This window comes from Triticum aestivum, chromosome 6D (genome assembly GCF_018294505.1).
Source record: "Triticum aestivum cultivar Chinese Spring chromosome 6D, IWGSC CS RefSeq v2.1, whole genome shotgun sequence".
NCBI lineage: Eukaryota > Viridiplantae > Streptophyta > Magnoliopsida > Poales > Poaceae > Triticum > Triticum aestivum.
Window position 1 is genome coordinate 453878406 of NC_057811.1, and position 12369 is coordinate 453890774.

Here is a 12369-nt window from a genome sequence, read left to right on the forward strand (position 1 = left end):
GGAGAACGGGCCGGCGGGCCCGCGGCGGGCCTGCGGGCCAGCGCGGTGGTGGCGGAGGAGCTGATGATGTGGCGGCGCGCGATTCGTCGCGGCCGTCGGCGGAGATATGTCCGGCCCCGGGCGGACGTGTCCGGCGGCGCGGAGGAGCGGGTTAGGGTTTCGTCTGCAGTTTCGTTTTCGGGATGCCCACATATTTATAGGTAGAGGGAGCTAGGCGGCTCCAAATGAGGTGCGGTTTTCGCCCACACGATCGTGATCGAACGACCTAGAGCATGGAAGAGAGTTTGGTGGGTTTTGGGCTGGTTTTGGAGGGGGTTTTTGCTGGACACTCAAATGGACTTTGCGGATGCCCGGTTAACCGTTGGAGTACCAAACGACCTCCGAATGGAACGAAACTTGACCGGTAGTCTCCGGGTGGTATATTAAAGCCACTTGACAAGCCTCGGTCCATTCCAAGAAAGTTTGACACACGCACACGAAAGAAAACAAGAGGGGTGCACCGGAGGAGATAGGAGCGCCGGATTGGAAAACGGACAACGGGGAAAATGCTCGGATGCGTGAGACGAAAACGTATGCAAATGCAATGCACATGATGACATGATATGAAAATGCATGACAAGACAAAATACAAAACGAAAGACAAAACCCGACAACGGAAGGAATAACATAACACATAGCCGGAAATGGCAAGAGTCGGAGTTACAAATATGGCAAGTTACATGCGGGGTGTTACAAGAGAGGTAAAGGATAGAACCAGTTGCTTGGTGAGGACAGGTATTTGTTGGACCAGTTCCAGTTGCTGTGACAACTGTACGTCTCGTTAGGGAGGCTGAGATTCAATTCAGAAGACCACGTCTTCACCTTTTTCCCCTTGAGCTAAGGACACACAGTCCTCGCCGAATCACTCTGGTAAGTCTTCAAGGTAGACTTCCAAACCTTCACAGACTTCGCTCACCGGCGATCCACAATGACTCTTGGATGCTCAGAACGCGACGCCTAACCAGCTGGAGGATTCACAGTCCTCAAGTGTAACAAGTCTTCAGGTCACGCAGACAGAAAGACTTCAGTGATGCCTAACACTCTTTGGCTATGGGTGTTTAGGGCTTTGTCCTCGCAAGGATTTCTCTCTCAAAGGCTTCGAGGTGGGTTGCTCTCAAACGACAAAAGCCGTGCACTAACTCTGAGCAGCCACCAATTTATGGTGTAGGGGGTGGGCTATTTATAGCCAGGAGGCAACCCGACCTGATTTGTCCGAAATGACCCTAGGTCACTAAGGAACTGACACGTGTCCAACGGTCAGATTTCAAACACACGCGGCAGCTTGACTTGGGCTACAAGTAAAGCTGACTTATCCAGCTCTGGACAAGATTTGCTCTCATTGTCTTCGCTCGAAGACATAGGATTTGGTTGAGCATCACTTAAGTCACTCTGACTTTGTTCACTTGGACCCCACTTAACAGTACGGCGGTTCCTATGACTCAACTAAGAAGAAAAGGAAACTACAAAACAACTATGTCTTCGCAATCCATAGTCTTCATACGATGTCTTCTCATGTCATAGTCTTCAATGTGAAACTCTTCACAGACCACCATTGTCTTCAATGTCTTCACACATTTTTAGGGGTCATCTCTGGTAGGTAAACCTAATCAAGAGGTACTACTACCTGTGTTATCATGCAGTTCTCACAAACACATTATTTCCTCAACAAGGTTTGTCGTCAATACTCCAAAACCAACTAGGGGTGGCACTAGATGCACTTACAATCTCCCCCTTTTTGGCGATTGATGACAAACTATTTGAAGTTTTCAACGGGGATAAAAGTATGTGAAATTGTAAGGATAAGGTATTGTCTTCCTAAGTAGCAAAAGGCTCCCCCTAAAGATGTGCATATAAATAGTTTGCGTTTGAATGCAAATGCACATGGCAGGTTTTACTTGTGGAGATCCTCTTCAACTTCTGAAGACAATTCATCATGCATGAAAGGATATAATGAAGATAATGACATGCATAATGAAAAATGGACGTCTGCGGAATGACTTCATGCGGAATTTATCATCGCACATGCGGAAATTATCGTCGCATCACATAGTTAACAGAAAAGGTAGTAGACGACCATCGAGTTTAAGTGTTACAACTCAAAGAACCAAAAGTATCAAAAGCAAGAGCTGTAAACACTTGGCAAAAAAGTATAGCAACCACCCATAAGGACCCGCTTGAAGACTATCAACTCATATGCTTCTCCCCCTTTTGTCAGTAAGGACCAAAAAGGTGTGAAGACATAGAGCTTCTACTCGTTCCCATGAGTAGGTGAAGGTGCAGGGTCGACGTTGGAGTCCGGTGGTGCAGAAGAGCTTGGTGCAGTGTCGATTCACGGCGAAGTTGTAGTTGGTGAAGTAGCATCATCTTCGTCATCGACCACTCTGGCATCGACAGTGGCCGCCGAGGAGGAGTACTCAGAGTCTTCGAGTGAGGGAGTCCGACGCAAGAGAGCGTTCCTGGGAGGAGTGGAATCAAATTTGAACCTGTGAAGCCATCATGTTGAAGATCATCTTCAGAGCTTAGCAATGTCAGACTCTTCCACGACCGCCGACAGGTTTCATGTGTGACAAAGGCATTCTTGGTGGCAAGATTCCGAATGCAATTAACATCCACCAAGAGGCTCTGCATCTGACGCTTGAGCCGGTCATGTTGCTTATCCTGTTTTTGATGTAATGCCATGAGAAGCTCTCGGTCATTGAGAGCGCGAGATCGCTTCCGAGGCCTTCGAGCAATGGTACTTTCAGTGGCTTCAGTGGTTGCACGACGAGGTGCACGAGTGTTACCAGCCAGAGGATAAATACGAGTTGCAGCAAGAACTCCTTCAATGGGTTGAGTGAAGCTTTGGTGATCTGCATTGTGAAGATATATAGCCTCCTTGGCAGGTTCAGGGTAGATGGCTTCGACAGACATATCAACCTTTGGCAAGAAGATGAGATGATTGCGCGCAGAGGGCTGATAGTTGATAGAAGAGTGAAGCTTGATGAGGCGCATTACCCGTGGAGCATAAAATTTCAGACCAAACAGATCAGTGCCAGATGCAGCAAGTTGCCTGATGAAGAAATCTTGAGCATTGAAGCTGATGCCATTGAGGATATAGAAAACCAATGTCTTCATTGCTCCTTCAAGCTTTGCTGCAGGAGAATGTCCTTTGACAGGCCATAGAGTTCGCCTGATGATATGATAAATGGTGCGGGGCAGATACTCTAGGTCTTCAACAAAGAATTCCGTTGGATATTCAGCATCGCTTGGCAGTGGCTTCATCATGCTGAGCATTTGACTCATGTTCGGCTCAGGCTTCTGAAATATGCTCTCTAATGCATTCCTGTGTAGCTGACAACCAGGTTCATAGTATTCACCTGGAGTGGGCAGGGCAGTAAGCTCAATTATATCTTGGGCTTTGGCTTCATTGTGTACATCGCCTGTCATCCACTCAAGGACCCAAGTCTTCGGATCCCTGTTGTAGCTGCGAATGTGAAGAGTGGCATAGAATTGTAGCAGAAGCTCCTCGTTCCAATTTTCTTTGTCGGTTACAAACTGCAGAAGGCCAGCATCTTTGGAGCAGTCTAGGGCTTCTTCCAAGCAGGGCAGGCCAGAAATGGCTTCGCAGTCTAGACGCATATGGGGGAAAATGCGCCCTTGATTGTATAAGACACAGGAATAATAACTGCGCTGCTGATAGCTCCAGAACCGATCTGATGAAATTCTTGGCTGCGAATATGGGTTCTTGGCACTATCAAAGAAGGTATTGTGTGCTTTGAAGCCATTCACATTGAACGATCCTGGCGAAGTCGCAATACTTGGAAACCTTGGCAGCCTGGGCTTTGGCTTCTGGACCTGAGGCATGTGCTCCACATGATAGTCAAACTGCGGTCCGGGAGCAGGCGGAGGAACCAGAATGGGCCAGCGGACAGTGACAAGTTGACCACGATCGAATGCTTGCTCAATGGTGTGAGGCCTTGGAGGTGGTACGGGAGCAGAGGCATTGACTTGGGCTTCAAGCTGCACATTGGCTTCAGGTACAACATTTGCTTCCGGCACCATATTCATTGCAGGCACCACATTAGCTTCAGCCATGACAACGTCATTGGCTTCAGTAGTGTTGTTGGTGGCTGCCTCAGTGTTTTCAACCTCCACTTGAGTAGCTGGAGGGTCGGGCACTGACTTGTTCTCCTCGAGAACAACTTCTTGGTTGGTAGGGGGTGTGGCAACTCGCTCTTCTTCTTGACGGGGTTCTTGTTGGTCATCAGCTGATGCAGCCGGAATGTCTTCAGCAACTTCTACTTCGGACTCAGAGACGTTCGCAGTTGGAGTGGCGTCAGGAAACACTTGTCGTGCCACTGAGTTGTTTGGCACTTCTCCTTCTGGAACCCTCGGCATGGCGACCTGTGGCCTAGGGCCTTTGCGAAGCCTTCACAATGCGGGCGACGCCTTTGGAGATGGGGTGGTCTTCACCATGTAAGTGTCATCATCGAGTACCGGAGTGGTAACTTGAGGAGGTGGAGTACTGGGTGTGTCTTGGCTTGGTGTGTCTTGGGGGTGATCAGCCCACGATGCATCCTGAGCAATTGGCGTCAATGGACGGCCAATGCTGATGAGTTCGCTGTTCGTGAGAACATGCGATGATACGGTTGGCGCTCGATCTGAGGAAGGACTTCATCAGCATCTACATTGTCGTGATGACCAATGTCTTCAGCTGTGATGGGGTCAGCAGCTGGAATGTCTTCAGCTTCAGGAGCCTCTGTGGAAGCAGGCTCATGAAGTACTAGCTGACATTCTTGGTTGGTGGATGCAGGATGAGCAACTGAGATGGACTTGACAAAGAGGGGCTCTGAGGGAGCAGCCCGATCTTTCTTCGAAGACTTTGTCTTTCGCTTCTTGGTCTGTGGGGTATCATCAGTGGCATTCTTGTTCTTGCGGTTTCTAGCTTCGGCTTCAGCTGCCCTTGTCTTCTTCAGTTCTGAAGCAGCTGTGAGGACCTTAGGCTTCGAGCCTGTCATGCTGGCAGGGAAGACAATGCTAGGTGCTTCCTGCCTTACTTCTTCAGTGCGTTCCGCAGCAGACTTCTTCTTCTTTTTGGCAGCCATTCTAGGGTCGATACCAGGGCGCCCCTGTGCCTTGCGCTTCTCAGCCTCATTGTGCGCTTGCACATATTTCTCAGTGAAGTATTTCATCCGCTCTCTGGAGCCTTTGGCTTCTTCGCGTTTCTTGTGAAACTGCTCCTTGAGATTATGCAACATCTGCTTGAAGTTCTGAACATCAGCTACGCTGAGCTTTGCGATGTGCTTCTTGAACTGAGCCTTCTCACAATCAATTTTGTTCTTCAGCTCGATGATCTTCTGAGCCAAGGCCAGCTCATTTGTAATGGCTCCGTGAAAGGTGACGCTGATGTCCACCGGAAGCTGAAGATCATCGATGCTGATGCTTTGGTCATTGAACCACTCATCAATGAAGCTGTTCAGAATTTCTACATCAAAGGGGAGCAGATCGTTGAAGATCTTCGCCTCTTGCTTGCTCTTTACTAGAAGCTCAAGAGCATCATCACCAAGATTATCGTCGCTGGGTAGATCAATGGTGGCTTCTTCATTTCGCAAAATATCAGCTGGGGTCAGTTCTTGCCCAGAGCGCTGGATGGACTTCTTCTACTTTAAAGACTTCTCGGTCTTCTTGGAGATGCGAGAAATATCTTCAGACTGCACACATGCTTTAGGAGGTGCAGTGTCCAGTGGCTTCACACGCGAAGCTTTAGGTGCAGCAGAGGGCATTGAAGCCCTAGATTGCTTCTGCTTCTATGGCTTAGGTGGAGCTGGCGCTTCATCAGTGTCAGCGTCGTCGCTATAGTGCTCCACGGCTGCCCCCTGAACAACAATGTGAGTGAGGAGACCTTCGAGGTTGTAGAAAGGCCCGATGATATTGGGTTCAACATCACGAGTGCCATCAGCCCGAGGAGCAGATGGACTGGGGTTGAAGTCGAGGCCAAATTGCTTCTTGTTCTTCTTGGTAGACTCTTTGGCAAACTGAAAGTTGCGCTTGAACAAATTGTCGTCACGACACCATAGCAGAGAAGATGGGTCAGCATTCTCTCGCTGTGGTCCGCGAACCATGCAAGGATAGAAACTTTGAGCCATGGCTTCAGTTCTGGACCTGGGTGGAAGATTTTTGAAGAGAATGTTTCCCCATGGTTGCTTGATGGCATTCTTCTCCGCATACTCTGCAGTCACAAATCTGTACAGAAACCATTGTTCAGCCCAGTATCCGCGAATCCATTGGATTCGAGTCTTGCGTTGGCCATATCTCTCTTCAGGATCAGTCTTGTATAACTCATAGAGATCTTTGGGCAAATCCTTTGAGGTGCCCCCACGGTGCTGTCTGCCGCCCTTTTTTGCTGACTTGTCTGTCGCCATGAAGTTCAAACTAAATGGCTTCAGAACTTGCAAAGGCTTCCGTCTGCTGGTCAGACATGAACTGGCTTCAGGAGAATTGATGTGACGCTGTAAGAACTCTGCAAATGAATGCAAACTATGAGAAACAAGGGATTCTCCCACGGACATGTACCTGTGACAGCATTAGAGATGCGAGGGAAGGGGAAGAGGTCATATGCATTCTCAGAAGATTTTGAAGATAAAACAGTTTGAAGACATTGACCTCATGGCGCAAACATATTCACTTATTTGTTGAGAGTTGGTTCCAGATTTGTACGAATCCAAGAATAGGTACAAGTGAGGAATCTAACTAGTAGTGAGGCATAAGTGGATATACTAGGCACGATATGAGATGCAGAACATGATAGATCCAATTTTGTAGGTTTAGAAACCACTTTTGGTGGAGAAGGATGGATCTATCAGATCAAAAAGGTAGTAAAAGGTAAGTTTTAATTACCACACGAAGAACTGCTAGACGGAGTGGAGTGGAGGCCGAGCAGTTCAATCTGCCGTGCCCTAACTTGGCGACGGAAGACACCTACGGCAGCGGCGGAGGAGACGAGGTCCGCGGCCGGCGTGAGGACGACGTCGGTGAGGCCGCGGCAGCTAAGCGCTTCATCGCCGGCGTCGTCTCGAGAGCTAGCGGTGGCACTAGGGTTTGCGCGAGATGGAGAGGTGGGAGAAGGATTTTGATGGCGATGTGATGTGTATTTATAAGGAAAGGGACAACATAGCGTAATTACGCAGGTGCCCCTGGCGGTTCACATCTGAGGGACACGTGGAAAGAATGCAACACATTGGAAGTTGTTCCATGTTCCCACGCACGCCTGGACTGTCGGGTGGTCGTTTCGGCTTCTCCGGGTTTCAGGCAATAAGGATATAGCATTTAAATAGATTCAATTTTTGTCGCTGTATCTTCTACCGACAAGGACACAGAGAAGACATTTGACAGTTTCAATAGAATGCATATGATTTGGGTAGATAGAATTTGGGGTAGAAGCATACAAGAGGTTAGGGTCCGATCACATTCACTTAGGTCAAAAGATTCAAACATGAAGACATAGCTATAAGTGAATGCTGTAGAGGACATAACATGAGTATATGTATATATATCAGTATTAGACCAAATAAACATTGTGAAGATAAACATGAAGTCAAATCAATGTTGAAGACAAATCAAATGCGAAGATTTTGAAAAAGTGACGCCAAATTAAACACTTCAAACAAGAATTTAGTGGTGGCGTTACCCACCGTATAGGAAGTATTAGACCCAGACACGGCGCACAATTATCGTGGCGCTCCAAAGTCAATTTCCGCATTAATGTATTCACACTTAGAATGTATGTATTTATTATTTGAAGATATACGTTACTTCATGTGTTGCACATCTAAGTCATCTCATGCATAAGCGCTAGGACGTGTGTCCAACTATAGGAAATTCGAGGATTCTAAGATATTTAGCTCACACCGCAACTTGCAAAACCTTTTATCATCCAAGGGCTTTGTGAAGATATCTGCCAATTGCTATTCAGTGTTGACGTGAATGATATCAATATCTTCCTTCATGACATGATCTCTGAGAAAGTGATGACGAATTTCAATGTGCTTTGTCTTCGAGTGCTGAACAGGGTTGTTGGCAATCTTGATGGCGCTTTCATTGTCGCAGTAACGTGGCACTTGCTTCAGGTGGATGCCATAGTCCTTGAGAGTTTGCTTCATCCATAGCAGTCGAGGGCAGCAAGATCCAGCAGCAATGTATTCAGATTCAGCAGTGGAGAGACACACACAGTTCTGCTTCTTTGAAGACCAACAAACAAGAGATCGTCCAAGAAAGTGACATGTGCCTGATGTAGACTTGCGATCAACCTTGTCACCAGCATAATCAGCATCTGAGATTCCAATTAGATCAAAATCTGAGCCCTTTGGATACCAGAATCCTAGTGTTGGGGTGTAAGCCTAATATCGAAGAATTCGCTTCACAGCTAAGTGATGCGACTCCTTTGGTGACGCTTGGAATTGGGCACCCATGCAAATGCTAAGCATGATATCTGGCCTAGATGCACACAAATAGAGTAAAGAACCAATCATGGAGCAGTATACCTTTTGATCGAACTCTTTACCATTGTCGTCGGGGCCCAGATGACTTCTGGTTGGCATTGGCGTCGTGCATCCCTTGCAATCTTGCATTCCAAACTTCTTCAGAGAATCTTGGAGGTATTTCTCTTGAGATATGAAGATGCCGTTGCTTTGCTGACGGATTTGAAGACCAAGTAAGAATTTCAGCTCACCCATCATGGACATCTGATATTGCTCTTGCATCATGTGTCCAAACTCATCACTGTATCTTTTGTCAGTGCAGCCGAAGATAATGCCATCGACATAGATTTGGCACACAAACAGTTCACCATCGTATGACTTCGTGAAGAGAGTAGGATCCAGGGAACCAGGCTTGAAGCCTTTGCTCTTCAGGAAGTCTTTGAGTGTGTCATACCAAGCATGAGGGGCTTGTTTCATGCCATATAGTGCCTTGTTGAGCTTGTAAACCATATCAGGATGTTTTAGATCTTCAAAGCCAGGTGGTTGTGCAACATACACTTCTTCTTCAATCTTGCCATTGAGAAAGGCACTCTTCACATCCATTTGATATAGGGGGATGTTGTGACGGTTGGCATAGGCTAGCAGAATGCGAATGGCTTCAAGCCTAGCCACCGGAGCGAATATTTCATCGAAGTCAACTCCTTCAACTTGAGTATATCCTTGAGCAACGAGCTGAGCCTTGTTTTTGACAACTTGACCATGCTCATCTTGTTTGTTGCGATAGATCCATTTTGTGCCTATGATATTGTGCTTGCGAGGATCAGGAGGCTTGACCAGTTCCAAAACATTGTTCAGCTCGAACTGTTGAAGCTCTTCTTGCATAGCTTGAATCCATTCAGGTTCCATGAAGGCTTCAGCAACTTTCTTGGATTCAGAGATGGACACAAATGTAAAGTGCCCACAAAAATTTGCTAGCTGAGTTGCTCTTGAACGAGTAAGGGGACCAGGTGCATTGATGCTATCAATTATCTTCTCAATCTGTACTTCATTTGCAACACGAGGATGAACTGGACGAAGATTTTGCTCTTGCACTACAAAAAAAATACACTTCCGTGATGATACGTGTTTGTCACAGTAGGTCGCGTTTTCTGTCATGCATGTACATCCATGACGATTTTATGACAGAATCAAGATAGTCATACCTGTGTTGTCGTAGAAGTGTTCCATGACATTACCAAAATTATCATCACGGAAGTGTCCACTTCCATGACGATAAATCGCGCGTCATAGAAGTGCTTTCGTCAAGGGTGACCGACACGTGGCATCCACCGTAACGGAACGCCGCTAAGCTATCGGGTCCAGTTTTGGATCCGATAACCCGTTAACAGCCCGGACCAATGGGGATTTTCCACGTGTAAAATCATCATTGGCTGGAGGAAACACGTGTCAGCTCCGTGTTGGCACAGGTGTCACTCATCCAATGGGCGAGATGCGCCTATGATATGTTGACACGTGGACCGGCCCAAAAGTGGCCCATAAAGTTTAAATGGGCCGGCCCAACTAAAGGCCCACAAGATTTTGCGGACCATAATGGGCCGGCCCAGCTAAAGGCCCACGAGATTTTGCGGACCATAATGGGCTGGCCCAGCTAAAGGCTCACAAGATTTTGGCCGGCCTAGGTAAAGGCCCACAAGATTTTTGTGGGCCATAATGGGCTGGCCCCGGTGAAGGCCCACAAGATTTTTGTGGACCATAATGGGCCGGCCCAGCTAAATGCCCATGAGATTTCGCCGACATTAATGGGCCGGCCCAGCTAAAGGGCCACAAGATTTTGAGGACCCTAGTAGGCCGACCCATTAACTGGCTGCCATGTTTTGGGCCAAATGCCGACCCATATTTGATCCGGTCCATTAATGGCCTGCCACATTCCGGGCCTAATAATGGCCCATATGAGATCCAGCCCATTAAAAGCCTCCCACGTTCTGGGCCAAATTATGGCCCAGATCAGGTCCGGCCCTTTAAGAGGCTTTGGGCTAAATTATGGCCCATATCAGATTCGGCCCGTCAACTGGACGCTATGCTTTTGGGCCCACTTGCTAAAGGCCCATTTAGTAATTCGGCCTGATATTAGTTTCAGCCTGTTAAGGGCCCGTTTAACATTTCGGCCCTATATTAATTTCAGCCTGTTAAAAGCCCGTCATATAGTTGGGCCTAAGTACGACCCGGTTGGCATCCGGCCTGCTCGCAGCCGATAGTCTGATTGGGCCAAACAAGGACCGAGACAATTTTGGCCTGTTAAAAACCCGTGATTTGATTGGCACAATCATGGGCCGTGGTCCATTTCGGGCTGCTGCCGGCCCGTGAGCTGTTTGACACGTTTCAGGCCCAACCTACTTCTCAGCCTCCTAAAAGCCCATTGATTTTTCTTGCGAAAAGAGGGCCGGCGGTTTACTCGGCCTATTAAAGGCCCGAATCTACTAGTGGGCCAGTTTACATTTAGGCCTTTTGACAGACCAAGATGACGGGGCCCATGATGCGGATCATACATCTTGATTGCATGACGGCCCGATTATGTACCGTAATTTTACGGTTTGACCGGTTTACTGCGAAGACATGATATATATACAGTAAAATAACTGCAGCATCGTGAATAAGAAAAAACCTAGACTATACAATAAAGAAATTACGACATATTACATCCACTAGGCATCAAAGTTTGCCACTATGATAATAAAGCACAAGCAGACAGCAGATTACATACACTGGGCCTCAAAGATCGCCACCAATGCAAATAAACACGCCGACAAAATAATATACAAAACCGACAACACTTCAATAGAGTTCAAGAAAGGTTAGCCCTGCTGGGGAGCTGCAGCGCAAGCAGCTGAGCAAGCTGATGAGACTGTGCTTGTTTAACACTTTTATCCTCCTCACTCTGAAAGATAAACAAGCAGACAGATGACAGGTTTTGCACATAAAAGTATCAGTGCTGACAATTCATCACATTTCTTACTGACGAATAAAGTGACATAGTTTAAAATTGCATTAACACAATATGGTATTGTTCAGGTCAAGACATGGCCAGAAATGACATTGTGAAGGAGTTGGCAGCTTCACGACACCACTGGATTACAGATCAAGAACTCATAAGTATCAATGGTTAGTGTGCTGTCAATTTATCCCATTTCAGATTGGCAAATAAAGAGACGGTTTAAATAGTAGTAGAATGATATGACATTGTTCATAGTTAAGACATTGCAGAATATGACATTGTGCTGTAGTGGGTAGGTTCACCACACCACTGGATTACGGATCAAGAACAGAAGCATACATGCAGTGCAAAAGAAGATCACTTGCTCTGTATAGTTTAATTTACATGGTATGAACAAGGAACTTGTTTGTACAACTAAAAACTTAAATTGAAGCACAAAGTTTTGTTCATGAACTACATAATAAACTTTAAACATGCAATTTGATGCAAACACCAAAAATAAACAGCTGTTGCAGTCATGCCTAACCAAATATACACAACAAAGTTTGAAGGCTTGAGAAGGACAAACTTACATTATTGGTGAAGACAGGCTCTATAAAGCCCTTGTCCATGCTGATGGGGGGGGGGCAATTCAAGAAGTTTACCACAGAATCTTCTTCATAAGCATTGCCTTTATTCTACATTTTGTTAAGACTAAATATAGATGTGATAATATAAGAAAAAATGGAGAATATTTAAGATAAGATGAAGAGTGATGCTACATAACCAAGTAGCTATAAATGTAAGTACAACGATACAGGCAAAAGGTACAACCAAGAGAAATGCACAACTAAACTTCTTCAGTACCATCGGTGTTATCCAACCTTATGGTAAGAGTAAATA